We start from the raw sequence: 11409 nt of genomic DNA, 5'->3' as shown, positions 1-11409 counted from the left end.
GCTCTGCATCACCAGCCAAGGTCTCATGGTTGTGGCATCCTTAAGCCCCAAAGGCCAGGTTACATGTTGCATGTGCCATCATTTTGGTTTGTTTCATTTCTAGTTCTTGGCTGCCCTGTGCAACATGCAGGATCTTAGTTCCCTGACCAAGGATTGAACCCCGTGCCCCCTGAAGAGGAAGCTTGATGTCTTAACTGCTGGCCCACCAGGGAAATCCCTGTGCCACTCTTTTGTATTTAGTACTCATGGTAGACATTGCAAACTGAACACAGAATCTTTCCTACTGGTTCTGGATGCAGGTTCAAATGCATTTTCCTATATGGCATTCCAGGTAAAGCCATTATTGATAATTTGCAGTTGGCACAGTTAGTGAAATCTATTTGCCATCCCTGGCCTAGAGCTAGGTCAGATCTTGTGATAGGTGATGGGCATACAGATGTAGACGAAATAGTCCCTCCCCCTTGAGAAGTTCAAATTTTCTTGGTAAGAGGTCCTTAACTGTCTAGAAAGGATTCTGTATACTTTCTAAGAATTATCTCCCATTCCTGAAGTCACTTGGAAAGTAAGAAATCCCCTTCATCCTTTAGGGATTTGTCAAGAAAAGCAAACATTTAGACACAAAAGCACATAAATGGAGTTGATTTCAGAATTTTTAAGCCATGGTATGCCAACATTCATTTTTATTTTGAAATAAACTTTATTCAAGTATAACAATTATAGAGATGTGGGGGGAAAAGCACTTGTACAACATGATTATCGTAAAGTGAACACATCTGTGTAAACAGACCCCAGACACCCAAAAGTCCCCTGTGCTCATTCACAATTATTATCTCCATCTTCCTTCCTAACGATAGTCACTCTCCTGACTGCTGGAGAAGGAAAAGGCACCCCACTCCAGTATTCTTGCCTGGGAAATCCCATGGGCAGAGGAGCCTGGCAAGCTACAGTCCATGGGGTCACAGAGTCAGCCGTGACTGAGCACCAGCAGCTATCCAGGACTTCTCATACTATACATAACTTCTGAACTTTCTGTGATGGAATCTCATAGTATTTATTCTTTCATGTGCATGGCTACTTTTGCTCAACATTTTTAGATGAATCTGTATTTATTACATGTTTAGTAAGTGATAAATTATTTTCCAAATTGGTATACCAACTTATACTTCTTTCAGCCATCTTTGAGAGTTTCAGTTACTCCACATTTCTTGCCAACACATGGAATTGTTAGTACTTTTAATTTTAGCCATTCTCTTAGGAAGGTAGTAGTATTTCATTATTAGTCTAATTTGCGTTTCTCTGATAGCTAATGATTTGAGAAGCTTTTCATTCATTTTTTTTTCACATGCCTAACATCTTTTGTGAAGTTCTTGTTCCAGTTTCTAACCATCTTGCCTTTGGATTGTTGCTTTTACTTATTGATTTATAGGAGGTTTCTTCTTTTGGTATTAATATATTCTGAATATAAGCCCCTTGTTGATTACCTGTCTTGCAAATATTTTCTCACAGTCTATGGTTTGTCTTTTTATCCATTTCTGTACCCTATGTTCCCCCTTTTTCTTTTTTTGGCCTTGCCACACGCATACAGGATCTTAGTTCCTCAACCAGAGATTGAACCCAAGCCCCCTGAAGTGGAAGCACAGAGTCTTAACCACTGGACCTTCAGGGAAGTCCTTCACTTCTTTAGTGCTGTCTTGGCTACTGTTGCCTCCTCGTATTTTTTACAAATTTTAAAATCAGCCTGTCAATTTCCACATCCTGCCTCCCCCAAAAATTGTTGGGATTTTAATTTGATTTAATTTGTTTCTAGACATCAGTTTGGGAAGGAATAACACACATTTATGATATTGAGTCTTCCAATCTCTAAAAATGGTATGTCTCTTCATTTATTTAATTCTTCTATATAAATTCTCTAAATAGTATTTTATAGTTCCTGTGCAAAGTTCTAATGATTCTTTCATTAAATTTATTCCTAAGTAGTTGATTTTTTGATGCTATTACAAGTGATAGCATTTCTAAAATTTCATTTTCTAAATGTTTATTGCTGGTGCATGGAAATACAACTGTTTTTCTGTATCGACCTTTTGTTTGGTGTTATTGTTGAATTCACTTACTAATTATAATAGATTATTTTAGACTTAGTACACACATAATTATGTCATCTGCAAGTAACAGTACATTTATTCTTTTCCAGTCCTCATACTTTTTTTTTCATTACCTAAATTCATAAGCTAAAAATCTAGTATAATCTTGAATATAAATGGTTATAGCAGAAATCTTTCCCTTGTTCACAATCATAGGGAAAATTTTCAGTATTTCACTATTATACATGATGTTTGTTATAGATTTTTGTATATACCCTTCATTCTATTAAGAAAGTACCTATCCCTAGTTTGCTATTGCTTAAAAAATACTCCTTGGAAGGAAAGTTATAACCAACCTAGATAGCATATTAAAAAGCAGAGACATTACTTTGCCAACAAAGGTCCGTCTAGTCAAAGCTATGTTTTTCCAGTGGTCATGTATGGATGTAAGAGTTGGACTGTGAAGAAAGCTGAGCCCTGAAGAATTGATGCTTTTGCACTGTGGTGTTGGAGAAGATTCTTGAGAGTCCCTTGGACTGCAAGGAGATCCAACTAGTCCATTCTAAACGGATCAGTCCTGGGTGTTCATTGGAAGGACTGATGCTAAAGCTGAAACTCCAATACTTTGGCCACCTGATGCGAAGAGTTGACCCATTGGAAAAGACTGTGATGCTGGGAGGGATTGGGGGCAGGAGGAGAAGGGGATGACAGAGGATGAGATGGCTGGATGGCATCACCGACTCGATGGACGTGAGTTTGAGTAAACTCTGGGAGTTGGTGATGGACAGGGAGGCCTGGTGTGCTGCAGTTCATGGGGTCGCAAACTCAGACACAACTGAGCGACTGAACTGAAATGAACTGAAAAAAATACATATGCTGAAATAACTCGCCCTGAGTTTCTTAAAATGATCATGGGATTTTTCTCCTTTAATACATTAACATTGTGGGTGACATTAATTTTTAGTGTTAAGCAACCTGAAGTCTGGATTAGATGCAAATTTGTCATGTTATATTATTCTTTCTATGTATACCAGGATTTGGTTTGTTGATATTTTGGTTCAGTTTTTTTTTTAAGTTGTATTATGAAATCCATTGGTATATAGTTTTGCTTTCCTGTGTTATACTTGTCAAGTTTTGATATTAAGATTGTGCTGGCCTTATAAAACAACTTCCCAGTCTTCTTCTTTTTTTTTTTTTGTATTATCTGAAAGAGTTTGTGTGAGTTGGCACTATTTCTTCCTAAAATATTTGCTGTGATATACCAGTGAACCCATCTGGGCCTGGAATTTTCTTTGGGGGCAGATTTCCCTTTATTGGGGCTTCCCTGGTGTCTCCAGAGAAAGCAATGGCAACCCACTCCAGTGCTCTTGCCTGGAAAATCCCATGGACGGAGGAGCCTGGTCGGCTGCAGTCCATGGGATCGCTGAGTTGGACGCGACTGAGCGACTTCACTTTCCCTTTTCCCTTTTATGCACTGGAGAAGGAAATGGCAACCCACTCCACTGTTCTTGCCTGGAGAATCCCAGGGACGGAGAGTCTGGTGGGTTGCCATCTATGGGGTCGCACAGAGTCGGACACTACTGAAGCGACTTAGCAACAGCAGCGGCCTGATGGTTCAGACAGTAAAGAATCCTCCTGCAATGCAGGAGACCTGGGTTTGATACCTGGGTGGGGAAGAGCCCTGGAGAAGGGAATGGCTATCCACTCCAGGATGCTTGCCTGGAGAATTCCATGGACAGAGGAACCTGGGGGACGACTGTCCGTGGGGTCGCAAAGAACGCAAAACTGAGTGACTAACATTTTTTCATTTTTTCACATCCAGATGGAATTTCTTTCTATAGTAGATTTAGGACTATTCACATCTGTGTTTCTCCTTGTGTGAATTTTGGTAAGAAGGCAATGGCAACCCACTCCAGTACTCCTGCCTGGAAAATGCCATGGACGGAGGGGCCTGGTGGGCTGCAGTCCATGGGGTCTCTATGAGTTGGACACGACTGGGTGACTTCACTTTCGTTTTTCACTTTCATGCATTGGAGAAGGAAATGGCAACCCACTCCAGTGTTCTTGCTTGGAGAATCCCAGGGACGGGGGAGCCTGGTGGGCTGCCATCTGTGGGGTCTCACGGAGTCGGACACGACTGAAGTGACTTAGCAATAGCAGCAGCAGCATGTTTTCCTAGAATGTTGTCAGTTTCGTCTAAATTTCTAAATACAACAGCATAAAGTCATCCACAATGCCTTTTTTCTTATTTTAAATGTCTATAGAATTTGAAATAATGTTCCCCTTTTCATTTCTCATTTATTAGTTGTTGTTTCTCTATTTCTTTTGACTAGTCTTGACAGAGGTTTATCAATTTTATTAGTCCTTAGAAAACCAGCTTTATTTATCCTCTCTATTTTTTATGGTTTTATTTATTTCTGCTTTTTGTTATTTCCTTTCTTCTCCTTTTTTGGGTGTACATTTATGTTCTTTTCCTAAGTTCCTTTAAAATATTTTTATTTATTTTATCTATTTCATTTTGTCTGTGCTGGGTCTTTGTTGGTGTTCGGGCTACTCTCTCGTTGCAGTGTGCAGGTTTCTCATTGCAGTCGCTTCTCGTGAAGTGGAGCATGGGCTCTAGGGTGCGTGGGCTTCAGTAGTAGTGGCACATGGGCACAGTAGTTGTGGCTTCCGGATTCTAGAGCGCATGCTCAACCGTTGTGGCTCGTGGGCTTAGTTGTTCTGAGGCATGTGAGATCTTCCCAGATCAGGAATTGTATCCACGGAGAAGACAATGGCACCCCACTCCAGTACTCTTGCCTGGAAAATCCCATGGACAGAGGAGCCTGGAAGGCTGTAGTCCGTGGGGTCGCTGAGGGTCGGACACGACTGAGTGACTTCACTTTCACTTTCTCCTGCATTGGCAGGTGATTCTTTACCACTGAACAACAGGGAAGCCCCTTTTCCTAAGTTCTTGATATAAATACTTGAGATCACTGCTTTTCATCCTTTTCTTCCTAATATTTGCATTTAAGACTCTCTACACAGTTTTAACTTCTCACAAGTTTAAATACATGATGTTTCCAGTATTATTCACATCAAAGTGTATTTTGAGTTCCATTGTAATTTCTTGACACATGGATATTAAAAATTAGACAATAAAAATATTGTTTAATCTCCAAATATTTGGGAATTTCCTAGTTTCGTCAGTGACTTCAGAACTTAATTCCACTATGGTCACAGAATCAGTTCAGTTCAGTTGCTCAGTTGTGTCCGACTCTTTGTGGCCCCATAAACTGCAGCACTCCAGGCCTCTCTGTCCATCACCAACTCCCAGAGTCTACCCAAGCCCATGTCCATCGAGTCAGTGATGCCATCCAACCACCTCATCCTCTGTCGTCCCCTTCTCCTCATGCCCTCAATCGTTCCCAGCGTCACAGTCTTTTTAAATGAGTCAGCATCAGGTGGCCAAAGTATTGGAGTTTCAGCTTCAACATCAGTCCTTCCAATGAACACCCAGGACTGATCTCCTTTAGGATGGACTGGTTGGATCTCCTTGCAGTCCAAGGGACTCTTAAGAGTCTTCTCCAACACCACAGATACACCATGCCTAGTTTTATCCTTTGGAAGCTGTTGAGATTAACTCTGAAAGTCAGCATGTGGTCAATTTTGGTAAATGTTCCATATATTTGAAAATAATGTGTATTCTATTGATATTTGGTACTGTGTTCTAAACCTACCAATAAGATTGTGTTTATTACTTGTTGTTGTTCAGTAGCTCAGTAGTGTCCAACTCTTTGTGACCCCATGGACTGAAGGATGCCAGAGTTTCCTGTCCTTCACTATTTCCTGGTGTTTGCTCAAATTCATGTCCATTGAATTGGTGATGCCATCCAACCATCTCATTCTCTTCTTTTCCTGCCTTCAATCTTTCCCAGAATCAGGGTCTTTTCCAATGAGTCAGCTCTTCACATCAGGTGGCCAAAGTATTCAAGCTTCAGCTTCAGCATCAGTCCTTCCCATGAATATTCAAGTTTGATTTCCTTTAGGATTGACGGCTTTGGTCTCCTTGTAGTCTAAGTGACTCTCAAGAGTCTTCTCCAGCACCACAGTTCAAAGGCATCAATTCTTTAGCATTCAACCTTTTTTATTGTCTAGCTCTCACATCTGTGACTATTGGAAAAAACCATAGCTTTGACTATACAGACCTTTGTTGGTTTATTACTTACATTACTTAAAGCACATACTTTTTTTGTTCACTTCTTCTATCAGGAACTGATATATCATGACATGAATCTTTATTAAAATGTAATATGTTAGTGCTTTAGCTACTTTCTATACTATCTTAGGACCTGGGGCCTTTTCATTCCATTTACCTCACCTCACTTTTTGTGAATTTTATTTTTATTTTTCTATACATATAACCCAAGTAATTCAAAGTATGTTTTAATCCATAGCTTGATAGCTTTAATCAGCTTTAGAAAATTCTTGGCCAGCATGGCTTCAAATAAGCTTCTATCCCATTTTCTCTCTTTCCTTAACACTGAGACTTCATATTAGGTTTTCTCACCGTATCTCACAGATAGAAAACACCTTAGAAATACTAACCAATAGAAAGCTTGTGTAGCTAGACTACATTCTTTTCTGTTTTTTCCTTCCATTTATATCTCTGGGCCTAAGTCTGAATATTTTTCCTGTTGACCTATCTTCCAGATCACAAGCTCTCTTTAGCTGTATCTAATCTGCTATGAAACTGTGATTCAGATATCTGTTGCTGCATAACAACCCATCCCAAACTGGGTGGTTTTAAACAATTGCCACCATTTACTTGCCCATGATTCTGCAACTTGAGCCAGGCTCATTACAGACAGCCTGTCTCTGTGTCTAGTGAGGGTAGCTTCCTGGGGTTGGAGGACCCAAGACGGCTTTGTTCACATGTGTGGCACCTCAACTAGAAAGGTCAGAAGAGTTGGGGGCTGACTGGGTTTCTATCTGTGTAGTCTTTCATTCTCCAGGGCCTGTCTGCCTCCATCTTTCCCTCCCCTTTCATACCAGCAGGGTATTTATAATTTCTGACATGGGGGTCAGGTCTCCAGGAGGGTGAAAATGGAAGCTGCCACCCCTCTCAATGGCTAGGCAGGCCTAGAGCTAGCAAAGCATCACTTCTCGTACATCCTTCACTCCACACAGCAGCCCTTCAGATGGACGCTCAGAACTCCTGCAACACTACTCCATCTAACATGTTTCTGATTCCCTCACCATCCTCCTCTCCATGAGTCCTAGACCTAGAACGACTGACATGAAGCAGTACACAATAGATACTTGTCCAATAAATCAATGAAGAAATGGATGCTGTTGATCCAAGGCTCTCTTCAGCATCACAAATGCAAATATAGGAACAATAGCAGCCAAAGTGGTAGCTAAATTTGCAAATCCTTTGTTTTTAATACTTTCTACATATTGAATCACCTCCTCTCCAAAATAGCTGGTAACTCACTGAAATTCTCCAGTTTGTTTCTCAGCCTGAGACAGGACAGTGAAGGAAGGAGAATTTATTCATTTTTACCATACCTTGAAACATGTGGGATCTCAGTTCCATGACCAGGAATCAAACCCACTTCCTGTATCGGAAGTCTCCAGAGCAGTCTTAATAGAAGCAGCCTTTGAATTCTGATTATTAGAGAGAAAAATCCCCAGGACCTAAACACTATCCCTTTCCTTCCCCAGCTAAGATCCCAGGTAACTCAAGTGTGTCTACACAGACCATTAACCTGTATCTTGGGTCATTATTGGGGAGCTCTGTGTTTCTGTACTTGTGACCTGAGTGCAGTTGCTGCTACTACCCACCCTCACTCCAGCAATGCTGACCCCAACCTTTGACCCCTACCCTCTCTCATCGTGGCTCATGCTGATTATGATGCCTTCTGCTGACTTAGAGCTCCCTGGTGCTCACTACAAGTAGCATATTACATTTCTTTTATTTGACTGTCACTTCTTAGGACCCTTTTTCTTTCTTTTTTCTTTTAAATATTTAATTAATTAATTTGTCTGTGTGGGTGCATCTTAGTTGGGGCACACAGGATCTTTAGTTGTGGCATGCAGAATCTAGGTCCCCAATCAGGGGTGGATCCCAGGCCCCCTGCATTGGGAGCATGGAGTCTAAGCCACTGGCCCACCAGGGAGATCCCGACCCTTTCTCTTTCAAAGAATGTGAGAGTAGTTTTTCTAGGATTGGGTCAAAGGACATTGGAGAGATACCTCTAGTGGCAAAAGTAGTAGAAATGAACTCTGATGACAAGTCCAGGGAGCGCAGTTCTGACATACTGAGTGTGTGTGTAACACAAAAATTTCCCAACTTGGTTCCACAGTTATTTTCACCACACCGTGTCAACAATAACAACAAAGACAACAGAAACTAAAATTTAATGAGTACTCACTATGTGCCAGGCAGTTTCAACTGCTTTAGATATATCATCTCATATAAAACTGAGTAGATGAAGATTGTAGGTAATTGAAGCAACATGGAATGGATGAATTGGTGGATAGGATTTGAAGGAACTGTTAAAAGAATTTTATCAGGAAGATGAGCCAAGATATGAAAGGAGAAGGTAAAAACAGGACAGAGTTGACAAAAATGTGTGGAGGTGTGTGTGAAGATATGCTCAGATAATACCCTCAGACTCTCAGTAGTGTCCAACTCTTTGCAACCCCATGGACTGTAGCCTGCCAGGCTCCTCTCCATGGGATTTTGCAGGCAAGAATGCTGGAGAGAGTTGCCATTTCCTTCTCCAGGGGATCTTCCTGATCCATGGATCAAACCTGCTTCTCCTGCACTGGCAGGTAGATTTTTTATCACTGAGCCACCTGGGAAGCCAGGCAAGTGAAAAGAGGAGTGGCAAAAGGCAGATCAGGTAGCCAAGGGCAGGAAGATGCAGTAGCCCACTGGGATTTGAGGATGCTGAAATCAAGGGATCACTGGAAGCTGATCTTACCCCATTTGTGAATGGAGATCTTTCCAAGTTTCAAGTAAAATTAATATGTTCTATTTTGACACAGCAAATAGACCAGCTCTTGGGACCACACTGAGTAAAATAAAATATATCAGACTCTTTTAATGGTTTTAGTGGTATCTCTAAAGGGTTACTTATTATCTGTTAAATATTTGAATAGAGCATTGTTCTAGAATAGCCACAGGAACAATCCTTTGCAGAAAAGTGGAGGAACCAGTCTGAAAGCTCTGTCTGCAGTGAAAACTGTACAGCAATGCTTCATTCCTGGCAAAACTGTGTTGACAAGGTGGTCTGCATCCAACCTGGCTGCAAAACACACAGGCTCCCAGCCAAGCACATGAGGAGATTCCCAATGACCAGTCAGAGGGAGCCTACAGGGGATCCCATGTGCGTACGTCATTAATCTGACTTCATAGGGCACAAGCGGCAGGCGAAAATGTGTGCTGAGCAGCCAGGCCAAGGCTTAATTAAATAAAAATAAATAAATAAGTTGGTAGGAACCCCCCACCAAAAGAAAACCCACCAATGTACCTATTATCAGCCAGCTTAAAACACATTAGAGCCTCATGTGCCCCTCCCTGTTCATACCACTCCCCCCACTTTCAAAGGTAACCATTCTTCTGAGTTTTGGGTTAAACACTCGTATATGTCTCTGCAGTGTTGTGTGTTTTAATAATCTTACCCTACATGTATGTATCCGTTTAAATAAATTGTTTGCCTTTTTCGAACTTAAAAAAATATATATATATATATATATGCTATCCTTTGTGATTTAACATTTAAGACATTCTATAAGAAAACGCACTGTTCCATCAATTGAGGTAAATGCAGTAATAATTCTACCTTGGATTCAGTAGCCATTTTGATTGTTGTCTAAAAAAAACCTACAGCAATAAGTATATGCCTATATGTCAAGCTTCAAAATCAATTTAAAAGTATTTGTTTACTGTTAAAAAATAAAACAAAAAATACCTAAAACCAAAGCCTAGACTGGGAGAAGTTTCCACGTTATTGATTTAAGCAACTCCCTCCATTAAGTTTCCTTTTCTTGGATTCTGTCTTAACCACTCTACTGGCTTCCTCTAATAACAAACTCAAATTTCTCCCATCTTTAAAACCAGCCAAACAATCTCACAGAATAACTCTCCCTCCATACTTTCAGCTACTCCTTCTCCACTGCTGGGAATGAGCTGTCTACACTTCTTGCCTCCACATTTTCACCTTTCACTTGTATCTCAAGCCACTGCTCTCCGGTTTCTTCTCATCACCATTTCAGTGAGACAGTTCCCAACAAGGACACCAAGTACTTAATCATCAGATTAAATGGCACCATCTCCCTCCTTATCTTGACCTCCCTATGGCATATATCTGGACATCTCCTTCCTTCTGAAAATTCTTTAATTCTTTGGTTCCTAAGGATATGGCAACCCATTCCAGTATTCTTCTCTGGGAAATGCCATAGACAGAGGAGCCTGGCAGGCTACAGTCCACAGGATGGCAAAGTCAGACACGACTCAGCAACTAAACTACCATCTCCGCCACAGGACCACACAGGATCTCCTCTTTTTCTGCCTGACCCTTACATGTTGGTGTTACCAGGCTCCATCCTTGCCACTCCTTTTCTCATTCTACATGGTCTTCTAGAACCCCTCTCATGGTTTCAACCACAACCTACCTATTGAAATGATTCCCATCTCTGTGTTCTACCTTGACTACTTCCCCTGAGCTATATATTCATCTCCCCACTAAAACATCTCTCTCTGAATGCCTTGTGAAATCTCAACACACAAAACCACTCATGATCTCATCCCCCAAACTGCCCATTCTTCATGGATTTCCTCATCTCAGTGAATGTCAAAATTAATCATCCCATTGCTGAAGCCAGAAACCAGAAAATAGTTTTTGACTCCTCCTTCTTCCTAGCCACTGGCCACCCAGTGAGTCAGCAAGCCCTGTTTCAGCCCCTGTCTTCTCTGTCTTGGAGAGAGGTCCCCTCAACTGAGCTCCTGCCTCCAGGCTCTCACCCTCAAATCTACCTCCACACAGGCCACCAGAGGAATCTGTCTAAACCCAAACTATGATCGTGTCCCTCTCCTATTTAAAGTCCTCCCATGACTTCCAACTGACCACCTTTCCCCCTCTCATTTCTCTCCCTTAGTTCCAGTCTGTGCCCACAAAGAGGGAGGACCATTTGGGGAGAGCAGCCAACAGTCAGGGCTTTGGCAGCTGGTCAGAGGGATTTAGGTTTGGCATAAGACGATATAGGAACCATTCACAGGTTCAAAGGCAGGGCGTGCTGACACGATGACAGGTACACATGGCAGTCCTACAAGTGGGAT

This window comes from Ovis canadensis, chromosome 18 (assembly GCF_042477335.2).
Source record: "Ovis canadensis isolate MfBH-ARS-UI-01 breed Bighorn chromosome 18, ARS-UI_OviCan_v2, whole genome shotgun sequence".
Taxonomy (NCBI): Eukaryota; Metazoa; Chordata; class Mammalia; order Artiodactyla; family Bovidae; genus Ovis; species Ovis canadensis.
The sequence above is the reverse complement of the archived record's forward strand: the minus strand, read 5'-3'. Positions refer to the sequence as shown.